We start from the raw sequence: 20,318 nt of genomic DNA on the forward strand, positions 1-20,318 counted from the left end.
GATATTTATATCTGCCAGAAACTTGTGTGAGGCAAATGCAGAGATAACGGTATTACCTCCAGGGCCTTGGGCGGCTGGGAGCTGGGGAGGCTGGGGGCTGGCTTAAGTCTTGTTTTCTGTTTTCATCCAGTGCTTTGGGGATCCGGCCAGACCCTCCACCCCGCCTGTCTCCCCAGGTCATCCCCAAAGAGAGACGAACATCACCTGAACATCAGCACTGAAATCAGGCCTGAAATCCTAATCTAACCTTCCAGTTCCTCCACACAATACCCTGTCCCCAGAAATAAGTGGATTGTGTAGAGAGAGGCCATAAGTCATGCCCAGGCTCAGTCACTATTGTCCTATAGAGACTGCTTGGCCAGGGGGATAATGAATGTTCTAGGTTCACCAGTACCAGGTGCTTTCCATGGACCTTTCCTGTTCTATCACCTCCCAAAAAGGGTTAGGACCCCCACCCCAATGTATGCCCCAACTTCCTGTCCTCCCACAACACACAGGAGGCCTGCTGCAAAGAAACTCACCTCCATCTGGATCTAGTAGCAACAGAAGGACCCTACTTCACTTCAGTGGACATTGGGTCAGGCCCCCTTAGCATTGCCAGGCAGGGGCTGCTGCCCCATAGCCCAGTGTGGTGCAGTGGTTAAAGTAGGCAACTGGGGGTCATGTGTCTCCTGGCTCTGCTTCTGACTTGCTGCGTGACCCTGGGTGCCTCGCTTTGCCTGTCTAGAAAAACGGGAGAGGTCAAAGGACATGACTTGGATCACAGCACGAGCAGAACAAGTAATATAGCCGGGGAATCCTGTCCCCAGCCTGACCATTAGAACACACCCCTCCTCAGTGATGAGACAGGAACCCCTGAGTCCTGACTCCCAGTCCTTTGCTTTAACCACTAGACCACACTCCTTCCCAGAGCCAGCCTTAGAAACACAAGAAAAAGCCCTGACTTCCAGTCTCTTAGTCCCTCCAAGAGCCAGGAATAGAACCCAGGAGTCCTGCTCTACCCATCAGACCAAAATGAAGCCGCTCAAGACCTAGTGATTTAGACAGGCACATCTCCCGTGAAATGTGAGGGACAGAGACCCCTGGTCTTTAACTCCTGGTGTCTGCACGAGTTGCCCGCTGGAAGAAAACGATTGCCCAGCAAAAGAGAAGAGAGGCCGGGGCTGGGGAGGGGACGGAGAGACACGTGTCCTGAAGGAGGCAGACAGATTGTGACGAGGATTGTCTTGTCTCATGTTTTATCTCCCAGCTTGTCCTGGGCCCCGGCAGCCACCTCGGCTTGTGTACAGAGATCACCGCACTTGGCTGACAGCATAATAACCTCTATCAGCCATCTTCCTCCTGCACTGACTGCTGTGGGGTGATGGGACCCCAGACCCTGGGGAGGGCTGGATGGACCACGGACCCTGCCCTGCTGCCACCATAAGCTGGCCGTGCATGGGAAACCGTGTTGGAGGCTGTAGACTGTGATGAGCCAGCCGGGAGAGATGAAAGCTGCTGATCCTCCAGAGAAGGCTCCCTGGTTAATTTCCCCTAATTATGTCTGACATTTTCCCATCACTCTGTGAATTTGATTGTACGCGAGAGAGCAAAATGCAAGCCATGCGCCAGGATCCTGCCAGGGCTGGGCTCGTTCTGATCTCGCTCACAGTAGCTTTACACCAGCAACTGCATTGACTTCACTGGGATTTACACCAGTCTGAGTCAGATCAGAATCAGGCCCGGGAGCTTCAGGTGGAGTCACACCTGATTTACACCAGTGTGAGATCAGAATCTGGCCATCTGCAAACTACAGAGAAAGAGAGACGCTCAGAAGGAGAGATAGAGGAACTGATCAAAGGTACAACGAACAAAGTAGCTCAGAAGGGGGCCAAGAGGAATCAGAGCTTCTCTGTCACCTCAGAAAAGCATCCAACACCCTTTTCTCCCATCTTTTTTCTACCTCACAGCCCAGTGAAACAGCTAGTGCAATAAATCCAAGATCACCAAACAGCTTATGCCAGCATTTTAATACTGCTACTAATAATTAATTATTATTTCCATAGTGCTTTGGAGCCCCTGTCATGGCCTGGGACCCCACTGTGCCGTGGAAACACAGAACAAAAAATAGTCCCTGCCCCCAAATGCTTTCAGTTTCAGACAAGAGACAACAGATGGATACAGCCAGACCAATGAGGGAGAGCAAGGAAATGAAGGGGCCACTAATTTAGGCTTAATACACAATCACAAAGGGATACCCAGCACAGAAATCAGTAGCTCTGGAGCGGAGTCACTTCCATTTGGGATTTTGCCCCCCACTATGGGATACATTGCTGGCCCTTTCTCACAAAGGGATTGACCAAAATCGGATGTAGATTAGGAATCAGAGCGAATGCTTCTGGGTCAATGCTGCAGTAGGTTTGGAAAAACAGTAAGGGGTATACTCTCCCTGAGCTCTGCCCACAATCCAAGCTCCTCCCCCTTTGAGTCCCAAAATGAGACAGCACTCACAGTAGAGTCTGCAGATCTGCACAGAATGATTCTCTCCTGTTTCTTGTGGACTGTCATCAAAAGTGTACATGGGCATCATTAGGTTCCAGAGTCAACATCATGTTGATTTGAATGGGAGCAAGCCACATGTCTCAGAACCATTCTCTCATGCTGTCTGCAAGCTCAGGCTGGTTCCACTGCACATTCGAGGGGTTTTCTTTGTGATCAGAATTGCTAGAGTCGTATTGTTTTAATTAAAAGCTCAAATTCTGGCGCACAAGGTAGCAGTCTCCAGGGTAAATTCGAGGCTGGTGTCTCACTTGCATGGTGATTGCCAGTAACAAAAATTGCTGCTTCTGATGGAAGAAATTGCATCTGTCTTATGTTTCTGCACAAGATAAATACGTGTCCCTAGTGCTGCTCTCTCTCCCCTCTTATCCCTCCTTGGGAACCTAGGAGTGTACGAAAACCAACCAGGCTCTCCAATCAGAGTCCCCGGTCTGCACAGGACTAGGGGGCAGAAACAAGGGGCAAGAAGCAAGATGAAACAGACACAGTGGGGCATTTGGTCCCATCCCTCTGCGCAGAGAGTTCTCATTGACTTCAATGGGAACTCCATGCCTGGACCAATTGCAGGATATAATCTAATGAAAAGGGAGAGTGAGCGTGCGAGAGAGAATGGATGAGCAATAGGTGGGGATGGGGGAAGAGAAAGAGAGGACGCTTCCAATGCAAACAGGGGGGCTTCTACCAACAGATAAATAGGTTGTCATGACAACAGATGTATCTTTTAGAGTAATTATTAGTGAATAACCGAATAACAATGAGAGACACAAGGCCAACAAGACTGGTTTGTTGTTGCTCACCACTAAAACACTCTCTGGCTGCTTTAGGAGAAGCAGGGAGTGAATGCAACAATTGAAACACAACCTCACGTGCTGTGTGTCAGCCGTGCTGAGATGCGCCTGTGTGAAACCAGTCCCCACGGGGTGTATCAGAGCCGGATTGCCGACTTTCAAGACAGTCTAACGAGGTTTTACTCCTGTTAGCCCCGCAGAGCCAACACAGAGCCGGATGCCTTATTCTAGCTCGTGCATCGCGACAGAACCATCTCCTAAAAGCCTGATCCAAAAGCCACCGAAGGCAGCAGGCGTCTTTCCATCGCCTTTCGTGGGCTGTGGCTCATTCTGACACCAGAGCCCTTGTTGCTAGCTGTGGGCAGGGCCGGCTCCGCCTTTTTTGCCACCCCAAGCAGCGAAGGGAAAAAAAAGAAGAAAGAAAAACCCGATTGCGATGCCCCCGAATTGCTGCCGAAGAGGAAGAGAGGGAACGAAGGACTCGCCGCCGAATTGCCGCCAAAGACCCAGACGTGCCGTCCCAATAACGCAGGGAGTTCCGCCCCTTTCTATTGGCCGCCCCAGGCAGCTGCTTCCTTTGCTGGGGCCTGGAGCCGGCCCTGGCTATGGGAGAGCCGGTAAGACGGCTTAACTCACAGCCGAGGTGGCAGGGTGAAAAAGCATGGCTTTATTTGTAAACCGAGCAAACCTGAGCTAGGGTATTCCGCGGACAGGTGATCAGCACGGAGCCCCACCTGGCCGTTTTTACAGGGTGACAACGCGGCATTTTGCAAGCTATGGATTGATTCAGCAGCTACAGTGAGAATCCGGGGAGATCTCGGTTTTCTGGTGACCCCCATCTTCACACACAGGGCCCTATTCTCCCTCGACAGGACATCTCGCGAAATACACATGCGCAACTGTTCTTCAGCCAGCAGCTGGAAAAGCAGCAGTGCCCCTGACCGCACACTGGTCAAAGATCTGTGAACTATGGCTAGAGACCCCATTAAGGGCCTTGGGGACTTTGCTCTTGCCATCGATTTCATGTCGGAAGGGCGCCCAGATACTCCGGGGATGGCGGCAGGATAAAACCCTAAGGCGTGGTCGGCCCTTAAAAGTTATGTTGGCAGTGTTGCCAACTCTCATGGCTTTGTCATAAGTCTCCTGATAACGCTTGTTTCCCTTAAAGCCCCAGCTCCTGGAGCCAAGTGGATATGGGATGCTTTCAGCCTTTGTTTTTAACGAAAAAGTACGTTTCTGGCCCGCGTGGCTGTGGAGAAAGCTTCAACATGTGACCCCCGCGGCTCAAGAAAGGAGAAGGCAAATAAAAATCTATTATTCTGACATACGTTCCTGATCTTAAAGTCAATCTCATGCTTTTTGGTGCGCCTGACTCCTGGTTTTTGAACATTTGGGGCGGGAGACACGGGATTGGTACAACTAGCATAGTCTCAGCCTCTGCCATGTAGACACGGCCTGAACCAGATGCTGCTGGGAGCTGGATTAGATCTCCTTTCAACTGTTGTGACTTCCACCCTTCATTTAAGGTGTCTGTCTGAGACAGCTAAGCAGCCCCATCTAAGACAAAAGGGGAACGCGAGCCCCATGCAGAGGCTGGTCAAGGTTTCCTGGGGCCCTGGGCTGGAGCAAGGGAGTGGTCCCCGGCGCCAGACCTGTGGCCCTGCCCCATTCCTCCCAACTGCAACCCCCGCTCACTTCTTTCTGCCCCCCTCACTCCCTGCTATGGCACTGAGACCAGAGAAGCTCTGCCCCAGGGCTGCGGTGGGGAGTGAGAGCGGGAGGAGATTTTCCCAATGGCCCCAAATTGGCTGGGACCCCTGGGCTGGCCCATGTGGTAATCCGCAACTGGCCCCATGCAGAATTTTGGGAAGGGGTCTGATGGAGGTGGAGAAGCAAAACAGAGAGAGAGACACACACAGCCGGAACAAGCAACTGGGAATACAAGCCTGGAAAAAGTCATGTCTATACGACAGCGACGCACCTCCTGAGCTGCAGCTGCGTCACCGTGGCACCATTGCACAGGCGGAAGGGGTTGTTCTGTCGATGCACCCCTCTGAGAGCTGGTAGCTAGATTGACAGAAGAATTCTTCTGTCGTCCCAGCCAGATCGACACCAGGAATCGACCTAACGACATTGCACAGGGTGTGAGATTTTTCACAGCCCGAGTGATGTAGCTAGGTCAAGCTAATTTTTCAGCGTAGACCAGGCCTAGAGAGAGCGTTTCGGGGGAGCTGGCTGAAAGAGTTTCTGGTTCTTTAGTTGTTTCCTGTTTAGTTCCTCCTGAGTTCACAGAAACACATCAGACTGCATCAAAGATACCAGACTCCACTATCAAGTTCTCCTCCTGCTCCCCCCACAGCCCACATCTGGAACAACCCAAAAAGCCCTGCTCGGGTCCCTCCTGAGAGAGTGTTAGAACTAGTCAGCGAGAGCTAAAGAAAGACAAAAGATAAGATACAGAGATAAACAGGGTGGGGAGAGATAGAGAGGCAGAGAGCACAGTGCAGTTTGCGGAAACACTAGGGAATTGAAACTCTGTGGCAGTTTGGCGGAGAGCACAGGAGGAGAGGCCTGTTACTAAATATCTGTGTCGTGAGTCGCATCGCTGTCTGCTTTCACATGCCCTCTCCCACGGATGCAGTAACCCCGACCGGAGCAGTGTCCCAGCAAGGAAGATATAGTGCAGGCAGGACTCAGTGGGCTTCCAAGCTGAAGGAGATCAGAACTCTGACCTCTCCAAACACACACGTGCTTAGGAGCAGCTGAGCACAGACGGGTCCCGGGAGGTGGAGCAGCAGCAGGACACCAGATCTGGAGCTGTGAACTCCCCAGCTGCAAACTCCCAAGCTGGGCCCTGGCTCTAGAAAGGGCCAAGTGATAGGGAGACAGGGATGGATGAGAGAGGATGCAAAAAGTTCAGTGACTATGTGACCCACCAGAGAGATGATTTCCTGAGCTGGGATACTTGGAGCATTTCCCAGTAAACAGAGAGGCTGTAAAAGGATGACAGGCAGAGAAAGGGGAGGAGGGTGGAAGAGAGACCTGGATTGCCCCTGGGCCCAGCTTTCTGATCCCAGTCACAGCCCTGATCATTACAGTTATCCCAATAGAGCCCAGAGGCAGAGCTGGGCAAGAATCAGTCTTCCCATCCCATGAGCATTTTCGAGATTTTGAAAATTTTTCCCATCCAAAATTGGGGCCAAAAGTCAAAATCTCCAAAAAAACCAAATTGCAAATGGAAAATAAAAAAGAATTGTAAATTGGGTCACTCAGAATGTTTCATTCAACCTTTTTGGGGAAACCCGTTTTGCCTTAAATGAACTTACATTTCTAAACAAAATCTCCATTCGAACTGAGAAACGGAACTATTTTCATTTTAAAAATGTCAAAAGGCCAATTTCAAAGCATCCTCCCTGTCCCATCCCGTCCCCCCCACCCCCCCAAAAAAGTGAAACAGGAAATTTGTTGAAACCGACCCTTCCCCGCAAACAGGTTCGCTTTCGACGAGTGGGCCTTTTCAGACCCCCAAAAAGGTTGGTCAGCGATTTCCCGGCTGGCTTACTCCAGAGGCTCCCGTCAGAAGTGAGGCTCCAACACATTTCATGCTGCAAAGATAGTTTCATGCTCCAGGCATAATAAATAGAGAGAATAACGTTTACACACACCCACAGGGAGGCAAATTCCCTTTCCCAGCTGGCTGATCCAACCAGGGTTGCCTACAGTAGCAGAGGATTGGACTCAGTGACCCAGGAAGTCATGTCCAGTCCTCTGCTGTGCTATGCAAACTGATCCCAAGGCCAGTTCTCCAGCTCCAACCGATTTCAGTGCCAGTTGTGCGACACCGATTGACTGACTCCTGATTCTCTGCCACCATGTGGCCCTTCACGCCTGTGCCAGGCAGATGCAAAGCACTCTCCTGCTGAGCTGGCCGCCTTGGGAACCCACTTTGCACAGGTTGAAAGGATGCCATAGGGAGCAAGATGGCAGAGAATCCAGCCCCAGGTCTCCGAGCTGGATCCATTCCAGCGCTTGCTGCCGAACCAAAGGCAGGTCCAGTCCCAGCTGCATGGTAAAAACTGATCCCCCTGCTGTGCAGTTGACTATAAGTGAATCTGACCTCAGTTCTGCACTCCCAGCTGACCCTGCTGCCGTCTGCCCTGTCTGATACTGGCTCCCCTGGTGACACTGGCTCCTGATTGAATGCTGAGGCTGCCTCTTGGACTTGCATCCATCCCAATGCCAGCTGCCCTGATGACTCCTGAGTCAAAGTCACTAGGGATGGGCCACAATGCTCAGCTCCAAGTGCCCACAATGCCTAGAGGTGTTCAGAGCTGGGGTTTCACAATGGGGCCAAATTAATTCCTTCATTGATGTAATCTATCTATCCATCCATCCCCTACACACCCATCTGTCTATCCATCCTTTCATCCCCTACACACCCACCCATCTATCCATCAATCCCCTACACACCCATCCAGCCATCTATCCATCCATCCATCCCCTATCTCCTACACACCCTTCCATCCATCCCTCTATGCACCCATCTATCTAATCCAATCTATCCATCCATCCATCCCCCTACATACCCATCCATCTATCCATCCATCCATCCCCCTACGTACCCATACATCTATCCATCCTCTACATACCCATCCATCTATCCATCCATCCATCACCTACGTACCCATCAGTCTATCCATCCATCCAGCTACACACCCATCCAACTATCCATCCCTACACACACCCATCTGTCTACCCATCCATCCCTCTACACACCTATCCAACTATCCATCCATCCCCTACAAACCCATCTATCTAATCCAATCAATTCCATCCCCAATTCCAATCAATCAATTCCAAGTTTTTGGAAAATGTAGGGGACAATTTCCTGGTGCAAGTGCTGGAGGAACCAACTAGGGGCAGAGCTCTTCTTGACCTGCTGCTCACAAACTGGGAAGAATTAGTAGGGGAAGCAAAAGTGGATGGGAACCTGGGAGGTAGTGACCATGAGAAGGTCAAGTTCAGGATCCTGACACAAGGAAGAAAGGAAAGCAGCAGAATACGGACCCTGGACTTCAGAAAAGCAGACTTTGACTCCCTCAGGGAACTGATGGGCAAGATCCCCTGGGAGAATAACATGAGGGGGAAAGGAGTCCAGGAGAGCTGGCTGTATTTTAAAGAATCCTTATTGAGGTTACAGGGACAAACCATCCCGATGTGTAGAAAGAATAGTAAATATGGCAGGCGACCAGCTTGGCTTAAGAGTGAAATCCTTGCTGATCTTAAACACAAAAAAGAAGCTTAAAAGAAGTGGAAGATTGGACAAATGACCAGGGATGAGTATATAAATATTCGGGCATGTAGGAATGGAATCAGGAAGGCTAAATCACACCTGGAGTTGCAGCTAGCGAGGGATGTTCAGAGTAACAAGAAGGGTTTCTTCAGATATGTTGGCAATAAGAAGAAAGCCAAGGAAAGTGTGGGCCCCTTACTGAATGAGGGAGGCAACCTAGTGACAGAGGATGTGGAAAAAGCTAATGTACTCAATGCTTTTTTTGCCTGTCTTCACAAACAAGGTCAGCTCCCAGACTACTGCACTGGGCAGCACAGCATGGGGAGGAGGTGACCAGCCCTCTGTGGAGAAAGAAGTTGTTCGGGACTATTTAGAAAAGCTGGACGAGCACAAGTCCATGGGGCCGGATGCGTTGCATCCGAGAGTGCTAAAGGAGTTGGCGGATGTGATTGCAGAGCCATTGGCCATTATCTTTGAAAACTCATGGCAATCGGGGGAAGTCCTGGATGACTGGAAAAAGGCTAATGTAGTGCCCATCTTTAAAAAAGGGAAGAAGGAGGATCCTGGGAACTACAGGCCAGTCAGCCTCACCTCAGTCCCTGGAAAAATCATGGAGCAGGTCCTCAAGAAATCAATTCTGAAGCACTTGGAGGAGAGGAAAGTGATCAGGAACAGTCAGCATGGATTCACCAAGGGAAAGTCATGCCTGACTAATCTAATTGCCTTCTATGACGAGATAACTGGCTCTGAGGATGAAGGGAAAGCAGTGGCCGTGTTGTTCCTTGACGTTAGCAAAGCTTTTGACACTGTCTCCCACAGTATTCTTGCCAGCAAGTTAAAGAAGTATGGGCTGGATGAATGGACTATAAGGTGGATAGAAAGCTGGCTAGATCGTCGGGCTCAACTGGTAGTGATCCATGGCTCGATGTCTAGTTGGCAGCCGGTATCAAGTGGAGTGCCCCAAGGGTCGGTCCTGGGGACGGTTTTGTTCAATATCTTCATAAATGATCTGGAGGATGGTGTGGATTGCACCCTCAGCAAGTTTGCAGATGACACTAAACTGGGAGGAGAGGTAGATACGCTGGAGGGTAGGGATAGGATACAGAGGGACCTAGACAAATTGGAGGATTGGGCCAAAAGAAATCTGATGAGGTTCAACAAGGACAAGTGCAGAGTCCTGCACTTAGGACGGAAGAATCCAATGCACCGCTACAGACTAGGGACCGAATGGCTCGGCAGCAGTTCTGCAGAAAAGGACCTAGGAGTGACAGTGGACGAGAAGCTGGATATGAGTCAACAGTGTGCCCTTGTTGCCAAGAAGGCCAATGGCATTTTCGGATGTATAAGTAGGGGCAGCAGATCGAGGGATGTGATTGTTCCCCTCTATTTGACATTGGTGAGGCCTCATCTGGAGTACTGTCCAGTTTTGGGCCCCACACTACAAGAAGGATGTGGAAAAATTGGAAAGAGTCCAGCGGAGGGCAACAAAAATGATTAGGGGACTGGAACACATGAGTTATGAGGAGAGGCTGAGGGAACTGGGGATGTTTAGTCTACGGAAGAGAAGAATGAGGGGGGATTTGATAGCTGCTTTCAACTACCTGAAAGGGGGTTCCAAAGAGGAGGGCTCTAGACTGTTCTCAGTGGTAGCAGATGACAGAACAAGGAGTAATGGTCTCAAGTTGCAGTGGGGGAGGTTTAGGTTGGATATTAGGAAAAACTTTTTCACTAGGAGGGTGGTGAAACACTGGAATGCGTTACCTAGGGAGGTGGTGGAATCTCCTTCCTTTGAGGTTTTTAAGGTCAGGCTTGACAAAGCCCTGGCTGGGATGATTTAATTGGGGATCAGTCCTGCTTTGAGCAGGGGGTTGGACTAGATGACCTCCTGAGGTCCCTTCCAACCCTGATATTCTATATTGTATGATTCATTCATTCCCTACACACCCATCCATCTATCCATTCATCCCCCTACACACTCATCTATCTAAGCATCCATCCACCTACACACCCATTTATCCATCCATCCATCCCCTACAAACCCATCTACCTATCAACCCATCCATCCCCCTACACACCCATCTAGCTAATCTATCCATCCATCCATGCCCCTACACACTCATCTATCTATCCATCCATGCCCCCCACACCTTTCCAGCTTCCTATCTATCCATCCATCCCCATACACACCCATCTATCCATCCATCTACCTATCTATCCATCCATCCACCTACATACCCATCTATCCATCCATGCCCTTACACACCTTTCTATCTACCTGTCCATCTATCCATCCCCTTATGCACCCATCTATCTATCTGGACATTCACCTCCTGCCCCTCACACACACCTATCTACCCATTCATCCCCATACCTACCCTTCAAGCTAGCTATCAGGGTGTTGTATTGCCATCTTTGCCACTTCTTCCTTTCAAGGTCAAAATTTTGATGGGAGGAGGGCTTGAGGGTTTGATTTGTAATTTGGTTTAGATTTTATTAATTTTGTCTCTTATTTTTGGTCGGTTGGGGTTTAGCGGCAGAAGTGGGGTTAGTGCTAAGGTTTATGGAGAAAAGGGGCATCAGTGTTGGGGTTAGGGCAGAAAGGGAGTCAGTGTTAGGGTTTGGTGGCAGAAGCTGGGTCATTATCGGGGCATATTGGGTAGAAGGTGGATCAATGTGAGGGTTTGGGGTGGAGAGTGGGGGGTCAGTGTTGGAGCTTAAGGGCAGAAACGGGGGAGGGGTCCATGATGTGACTGTCATTCCTACAGCAGAAAGGCTCTTTCAAAGGGGAAGGGTTTGCAGAATCTCCTAAAGACACTCAGACTCTGGGTTGGCCTGATCCTTTCCAGATGCTTGTTCCGTAGCCGGATCCTCTCCACACAGGTGCTTTGCCCCCAGTTCTCACATGCTTGCTCCTGAGCTTTGGGATCTGCACCGTCCCAGAGAAGCGCAGCTGTTGGGCATCAAGCTGACGTCAGTGGGACGAACCTGACCTACGGCCTCTACAATCCCCCAGTCCTCAGCGGAACAGACCCTGCACGTGCCAGGAGAACACCCCCTACAGAGGGAACAGAGAGCAGCATCTGCTGAGCCCAGAAAGGAAATGTCAGCCTATTCTGTTTTGTTTTTTTTAATTAGGGGATCAAATGAGCCCAATCACAGATGATGGGCGTACAAAGGAAAATAAACAAACATGTTTGTTCTCCACTCATCTGACTAGCAAACTCCTCCTCCACACCGCTCCCCTGTCAAGCTTCCCCGTTTCCGATTTCCTGGAGCTAGGAGCAACTGTGGTTCAGCGTATTAAAAGTAACAGACAGTGACAAAATAATCTATGTTAGAGAAAAGCCAGTGGGAGGGGGAGACTTCGACTGCCTCGATCTGCTGCTATGGCCCCAAACGGGGCTTGGAAAGGAAAATAAACCAACTTTGGAGCATGGCATGCACATATCATTTGAAAAGCCTCCAGAACTTCCTATGCCCACCCTGAGTGCAATGTCAGAATCCAGGGCTGCAGAGGAGCGGTTCTGTCATTGGACACAGAACAATAATCTAGACCAATAATGCATCTAATTTGAGAGAGAGAGAATGGCCATACAGGGTCAGTCCAATGGTCCATCTAGCCCCGTATCCTGTCTTCCGACAGTTGCTGATGCTTCAGAGGGCATGAACAGGACAGGGCAATTATCGAGTGATCCATCCCTTGTCATCCAAACCAAGCTTCTGGCAGTCAAAGGTTTAGGGACACCCAGGGCATGGGGTTGCATCCCTGTGAATCTTGGCTAATAGCCATCAGTGGACCTATCTTCCATGAATGTATCTAATTCTTTTTTGAATCCAGTTATACTTTTGGCCTTCACAACATCCCCTGGCAATGAGTTCCACAGGTTGACTGTGCCTTGTGTGAAGAAGTACTTCCTTCTGTTTGTCTTAAACCTGCTGCCCATTAATTTCATTGTGTGACCCCTGGTTCTTGTGTTATGGGAAGGAGTAAATCACACCTCCTTTTTCCCTTTGTCCACACCAGGCATGATTTTATAGACCTCTCTCATGTCCCCCCTTAGTTGTCTCTTTTCTAAGGTGAACAGTCCCTGTCTTTTTCATCTCCTCTTGTATGGAATCTGTTCCAGACCCCTCATCATTTTTGTTGCCTTCTCTGTACTTTTTCCAATTCGAATATATCTTTTTTGAGACGGATCTCCCAGAACTGCATGCAGTATTCAAGGTGTGGGCGTAGCATAGATCTATATAGTGGCATTATGATATTTTCTGTCTTATTATGTATTCTTTTCCTAATGGTTCCTAACATTCTGTTCGCTTTTTTGACTGCTGCTGCACATTGAGTGGATATTTTCAGAAAACCATCCACGGTGACTCCAAGATCTCTTTCTTGAGTGGTAACAGCTAATTTAGACCCCACCATTTTATAGGTATACTTGAGATTATGTTTTCTAAGGTGCGTTACTTTGGATTTATCAACACCGAATTTAATATGCAATTATGTTGCCCAGTCACTCCCTTTCATGAGATCCCTTTGTAACTCTTCGCTGGCTGTTTTGGACTTGACAGTCTTGAGTAGTTTTGAATCATCTGCAAACTTTGTCACCTCACTACTGAAGTCAGGCCTGTAATTGTCAGAATCACCTCTGGAGCCTTTTTAAAAAATAAGCTTTATATTAGCTACCCTCCAGTCATCTGGTCCAGTTGCTGATTTTAAGTGATAGGTTACATACCACTGTTAGTAGTTCTGCAATTTCATATCTGAGTTCCTTCAGCACTCTTCGTGATTCTGGTCCTGGTGACTTATTACTGTTCAATTGATCAGTTTGTTCCAAAACCTCCTCTATTGACACCTCAATCTGAGACAGTTCCATAAATTTATCACCTAGCAAGAATGGCTCAGGTCTGGGAATCTCCCTCACATCCGCTGCAGTAAAGACCAATGCAAAGAATTCATTTAGCTTCTCCACAATGGCCTTGTCTTCCTTGAGTGCTCCTTTCGCACCTCGATCGTCCAGTGGCCCCACTGATTGGTTGGCAGGCTTCTGCTTTTGATGTGTTTCAAAAAATTTGCTGTTAGTTTGTGTGTTGTTTGCTAGTTGCTCTTTAAATTCTTTTTTTTTTTTTTGGTTTGCCTAATTATACTTTTGCACTTGGCTTGCCAGAGTTTACGCTCCGTTCTATTATTCTCAGTAGGACGAACTTCCCGGTTTAAAGGATGCCTTTTTGCCACAGACAGCCTCGTTTACTCTGCTCTTTACCCACCATGCATATTTTTGGTCCTCTTACTATTTTGTTAATTGGAGGGTTACATTTAGTTTGAGCCTCTTGCGACATTCTATACCTTGGGGGAGCGCCCTGCAACCCCCATATTCCTCATTTACATATAATTGTAATCTTGCATATAAAGCATGCTGTGTGAGGTATCAGGGGAAAGGTTATGATCTGGTGAAAGTCACTGTTCTATCTAAATATGTATATCATTAGTGCATATGAAGTTATAAGATTGTGTTGTATGGTTGTCAGTAAAACATGCTGTAAATTTGGGAAGTACCCAGATACTAGCTCTCCAGAGACAATGACAAGGGTGGTAAACAACACTCAGGTGGGTGCTGAACAGACATCGCCAGCCATTGTCCAGCAGAGGAGTTACAATTCAATGACTCACTCACAGGAGACACACTGGGGTATTGCGTCACCTTGTGATTCAGCAACACCCACCAGACATGCCTGGACTTGTGTTCTCCAAGCACATGGGACTAATAGTATAAAACAGAACACAGGGGCCCCATGAGTCAACAGTATGCCCTTGTTGCCAAGAAGGCCAATGGCATTTTGGGATGTATATATAGGGGCATAGCCAGCAGATTGAGGAATGTGATTGTTCCCCTCTATTTGACATTGGTGAGGCCTCATCTGGAGTACTGTGTCCAGTTTTGGGCCCCACACTACAAGAAGGATGTGGAAAAATTGGAAAGAGTCCAGCGGAGGGCAACAAAAATGATTAGGGGACTGGATCACATGACTTATGAGGAGAGGCTGAGGGAACTGGGATTGTTTAGTCTGCAGAAGAATGAGGGGGGATTTGATAGCTGCTTTCAACTACCTGAAAGGGGGTTCCACAGAGGATGGCTCTAGACTGTTCTCAGTGGTAGCAGATGACAGAACAAGGAGTAATAGTCTCAAGTTGCAGTGGGGGAGGTTTAGGTTGGATATTAGGAAAAACTTTTTCACTAGGAGGGTGGTGAAACACTGGAATGTGTTACCTAGGGAGGTGGTGGAATCTCCTTCCTTAGATATTTTTAAGGTCAGGCTTGACAAAGCCCTGGCTGGGATGATTTAGTTGGAGATTGGTCCTGCTTTGAGCAGGGGGTTGGACTAGATGATCTCCTGAGGTCCCTTCCAACCCTGATATTCTATGATTCTATGATTCATGCTTGGCCTTTCTCCTACCCCCACCTACGCTGCAAGCAACAAGGACACTGAGAAGACTGAAGACTCCAACAGAGGGGACTGGCCCAGGTTTCAAGTGTGAAACTTGTGTACTATGAACTGCAATATTCAGTGGGCTGAGAAAAACTGCTTAATCTAGATGTTCCCAGTCTAATAGGGTTGAGAGTTTAGACTGCGTGCTTATATTTTCTTTTCTTTTGGTAACTAACTCTGCCTTTTTGCCTATCACTTATAATCACTTAAAATCTATCTTTTGTAGTCAATAAACTTCCTTTACTGTCTGTCGTTACCAGTGAGTTTGCCTGAAGTGTTTGGTAAATCTGCTCAGGTTTGCAAAGACTGGTCTACGTCCGCTTTCCATTGATGAAGTGGTGAACTAATTAATAAATTTGCACTGCTTGTCTTGAGCAGTGAAATACAGTATATTTTTAGGGTAGGATGCTGGGAGCTGGGGGGGATTTGGCTGGTGCCTTTCTCTGTGTGATTCATGAGTGGCCCTGGGAGCATTCATGCACTCTAGCTGGGTGTGGGGCTCCACATACGGTTGTGCTGAGTGATCACAGGGCCTGGAGGGGTTTGCTGCTTGTCACTAGCAAGGCATTGTGAGAGAGAGCCCAGGCTGCAGAGTGAAGGGGGCATGGTGGTACCCCAGTCCAAGGCTGCACCTCGGGGATCCCGTCACACCTTTATCACGGTGTTTTTAAATAGTTTCCATGAACTTAAAGGCATTTCACTCTTATGACTGTTCCTTTTAATTTCCATTTAACTAGCGTCCTCATTTTTCTGTAATTCCCCTTTTTGAAGTTAAACGCTACTGTGATGGGTTTCTTGGTATTTTCTCCTCTACAAGGATGTTAAATTTAATTACATTTTGGTCATTATTACTGAACAGTTCAGCTATATGCACCTCTTGGACCAGAACCTGTGCTCCACTTAGGACTAGATCAAGAATTGCCTCTCCCCTTGTGGGTACCAGGACTAGCTGCTCCAAGAAGCAGTCATTAAATTTATGGTGTCTAGAAATTTTATCTCTGCATCCCATCCTGAGGTGACATGTTCCCAGTCGATAAGGGGATACCTGAAATCCCCCATTTTCACTGGGTTTTGTTTTTGTAGCATCTCTAAGCTCCCTGAGCATTTCACAGTCACTGTCACCATCCCGGTCACGTGGTCAGTAGAATATTCCTACTGCTACTCTTACTATTCAAGCTTGGAATTTCTATCCATAGAGATTCTATGGTACAGTTTGATTCATTTAAATTTGTTACTATATGTGAGTCTATGCTTTCTTTCACATGTAATTGCCACTCCACCACCAACACGACCTACTCTGTCATTCCTATATATTTTGACCCCTGATCTCACCGTGCCCATTTGATTATCATCTTTCACCAAGTTTCTGTGATGCCTCTTATATCAATATCCTCAGTTAATACCACACACTCGAGTTCACCATTCAAAGCATTTTAGACTTCTAGAATTTGCATACGAGCACTTATAAATTTTGTCAACACTTAGTTGTCTGCCTTCATGTGATGTAACTGAATGGGACTCTTTTTCATTTGACTGTTTCTCTTCGGTTTCTAGCTGTACTTTATCAACGTCTATCCTCTCCTCTTTACGAGGATATAGAGAATCCCCGGTAATAGATCCTCCCCTAAGGGATGTCTCTATCCGAACCGTGTGCTCCTCCGAACCTGTCGGCTTTCCCCCAGCCCTTTGTTTAAAAATTCCTCTACAGCCCTTTTAATTTTACATGCCTGCAGTTTGGTTCAATTTTGCTTTAGGTGGAGCCCACCAGGTCCTTCTGGGGCACTCTGAAAAATGAGAACCCAAATCCTGAGCAAATTCCATGCACCCTGCATCCCACTTCTGCGTGCCATGCACAGCTGTTACTTTCACAGCCTAGCACTTCCACCTTCCATTGTCTACACAAAAGCAGCTGTCCCAGACTATAGCACACAAGTTCAAAGCCTCAGCAGATCAATACAAACCCATCACCTTCAGTGACACCTGTGTAGCCCACTTAGTGCTAAGAGTATGCGCACAGATGTCACTGGAGGCATAAGGGGGGAGACTACGTTTGCACAGAGGAGGCAAGGAGGTAATTTGGCCTGCAGAACCTCTGTTGTTGATGATGATGTGTGGGACAGAAAGAGCCTAGCTTGACTTTCAGCTCCCAGGGAGAGCTTGCGGGAAAAGCAATGGGAACAAATGCCTTTTTCCTTGCAAAGTGAACAACCCTGATACAGGATCCAGTGAGACTCGGAGTGTGGACCCTCATGTGGCTATTTGTATAAACCCACCTTGCCAGAGAAAGGCACACTTTAGTGTCATATCAATCTGAAACCTCACACATGGTTCAAGCATCACTTCCACCAGGTCATCACCGCCAACTTCAGTGCAGTGACTCCCAATTTACACCAGTGTACGTGGGAGGAGAATCAGGACTCTTAGTGCATCTCCAGTGACATGATGCAATAATGCCTGCTAATAATCTCCACTGGACACCCAATTGAAACAAATCCATTAGAAGGGAATAAAGGGCCGTATAGCCTGTTGGTGCAAACTGTCAGAGCTTTACTGAGTGCAGCTGACAAGACACCCATTTACACCAGCGAGGAAACTGGCCCAAAGTAATGAAACTCCAAGCACATTGCGGTAGTTTTTCACCAGTGTCACCTGGCCAACACAGGCTGGGAGAGCTCTGCGGCCAGCATGCTCAGTCCCTAAGGGCTCTGTTGGGACTCAGCAGACCTGCGTTCAATTCCCACCTCTGCCACAGACTCCCCATGTGACCTGGGGCCAGTCACTTACCCTATCTGGGTCTCAGTTCCCCATCTGTCACGTGGAGATGATAGAACTGTGCTCACTCACTAGGCTGTCCTGGAGGGCACATTCTTTAATGACCATGAGGTGTTCTGATACTAGACTGACAGGTCAAGGGCTCCACTGTGCCAGGCAACCTACAGAAAAACAAATTAACACTGAACTCAAATAGCCACTTGGGCACTAAAGTGCGTAATATAAGCAATACTTCTTTGCAGAGACCCTAGGCAAACACTGTCAAGATTAGGGCCCTGGCCAGCCAGGTTCCTTGCATTAGGGCAGGAGTGACTTCCTTCCTAGTCTTGGTTTCTCCCAGAACTGGCCCCTAGTAGACACAGCCAGCCCTTTTTATCTGGCCTGCTGAGCCTTTATTGGCTTCCACCCGCTTCCGGCTCTTCTAGGCACTGAAGAACCAACTCTCACTGGTCCTGCTAGCAGCTGATCATGGGAGGCTTCTCTAGGCAATCTCCAGAAGGTCCAAACTGGCTGCTCTTGCCTTCCAGCAGGACACCTTCTTAGGAAGGGTTGCACCAAGGAGGCAGGGCCTCGAGCAGGGGCAGCAAACACTTGGTACAGTCCGTCACAGTTTCAGGGAAACTGCACCTGTATTCCACCTACATGGTTCACCAAGGCCACCCATTCTAGCTTCCCGGCTCCCAGCAGTCACCCATCTTAGGTGGCAACCCATGTCTCTCTCCCTCCTGCCCGGAGCTTTTTACGGATTCCCAGTTCCCAGCCTTACAGTGTGATATCCCCAGGAAGCCAGACTGGCTGAACAGGCCGGTGTCTGCACTTTGCTTACTCTCTGAAGGCTATGAACAGCGTAATTACCAGCAGTCAGAAGTTTCCAAGCAGCTCTTTCTAAGCAAGCCCCTTTATTCTTAAGGTAAAAGCATGACAGAGAAAACTCATTGAAACAATCAAAGAACCTACACGCCTGCTAGACAGCTCAGGTCAATCCCCAGTTCCATCCTCAGGCTCTGGTAGGTATCAGCCTTTCAGAACCCATGACTGGGTTTTCCCCGTGGTTACATGTTCGTAACTCTCAGATTCCTGGGCAGATCAGTCGCTTCTCTATACAGCTCGGGTCTTTGATCTCCAGTCTCTGGCAACAGGTGATCAGCAGACATTCACCCTCTCCTCAGGGAAGAGCGTAACCAAAGGTGGGGAATGTGCATTAACCTCTCCCTAGGTATTCCTCAGGAAAGCCGCTTCCCATTTATTGTTCCAAAAGTCCATTCTTGTCTGGCACATTTGCAATATAGTCCTTTGAACTCCCAGGTCTCCCTTCTGTCACCACCTCCCCCCACCCCCAGAGAGGCGACATACAATCCCGATCCATAATGCATAAACCCTGAATTTAATACAATGGCCCCCAAAGATACTTACATTTAATTCAGTAAAGTCTCCCAAGGATCTGGCAGGATGTTGCCATATCTATCAGACACCCCATCACATGAGGGTAGGTAGAAATGTGGGGGAACAATAGGAGACCCCCAGGACTTTCTGGGGGACGTTATGTCCCCAGAGACCTCTTTACATTGTCTGCTTATGTGAACCATGCCTGGAGAGAATTCCACTGAATGCATCCGATGAAGTGAGCTGTAGCTCATGAAAGCTTATGCTCAAATAAATTGGTTAGTCTCTAAGATGCCACAAGTACTCCTTTTCTTTTTGCGAATACAGACTAACATGGCTGCTACTCTGAAACTGTAGTGTAGTCACTTCTCACCTCATAGTTATCAGGGTGGAGCAATTTGCCAATTTCCTCTGTCTTTATTTTTAAACAGATTTCAAAACTTACCAGAACTATGAAACTCTTCCTTCCTATGTCAGAGGCAAACGGAGAGATGGTATCTAGCCCGGGGTGAAAGTAATTTAAGGGACTTAGTGGTACCCAGGGTGGCCGGGGTCCTGAGCAACCAGAAGGGGTGGGGCCTTAGGAAGAAGGGCTGAGGCTAGGGCCAGACTCCCCCAGCCAGCCCTTCAGCACTGCCCGGCCAGCGCTGATTTAAAGGGCCTGGGGCTCCCGGCTGCCACTACCGCTACCCCAAAGCTCCGGCTGCTGCCGGGAGCCCTGGGCCCTTTTAAATTGCCAGGACCCCGGGGAAGCTGCCCCTTTTAGCCACCCCCAACAGCGGCCCTGCCGGTACAGTTGGCTGTGTACCAGCTCTTATCGGTACGCCGTATCATACCGGCTTACTTTCACCTCTGTGTCTAGCTGGTGTAAATGGGAGTAAATGGTGTAAATGGCAGCACCACTGGAGTCCATGGGGCCAGATCCTCAGAGGTGTAAATCAGCAGAGTCAATGGTTGGGTGTACCAGCTGGGGAGCTGGCCCCTTCCCGGGGCTGTGTTCATCCACGTGAGATGATCAGCGAGTACTTCAGAGCCTCCTTAAATCAGTGCCCGGGAACGCT

The 20,318-nt window shown here is 48.7% G+C and overlaps 1 protein-coding gene across 2 annotated transcripts in view; it reads right to left on the minus strand.

Annotated features, from left to right (window-relative positions):
* The window catches only part of LOC140903513 (glycerol-3-phosphate acyltransferase 2, mitochondrial), a 133,654-nt gene extending 128,220 nt beyond the window's left edge, over positions 1-5,434 (minus strand). For both annotated transcript variants that reach the window (XM_078850644.1, XM_073324879.2), the window contains exon 1: positions 5,308-5,434. The gene's annotated coding sequence lies outside the window, so the exon portion shown is untranslated. The remainder of the gene's footprint in view (positions 1-5,307) is intronic.
* Between the last annotated feature and the right edge of the window lie 14,884 nt (positions 5,435-20,318).

The sequence above is a fragment of the Lepidochelys kempii genome, chromosome 26 (assembly GCF_965140285.1).
Source record: "Lepidochelys kempii isolate rLepKem1 chromosome 26, rLepKem1.hap1, whole genome shotgun sequence".
Taxonomy (NCBI): Eukaryota; Metazoa; Chordata; order Testudines; family Cheloniidae; genus Lepidochelys; species Lepidochelys kempii.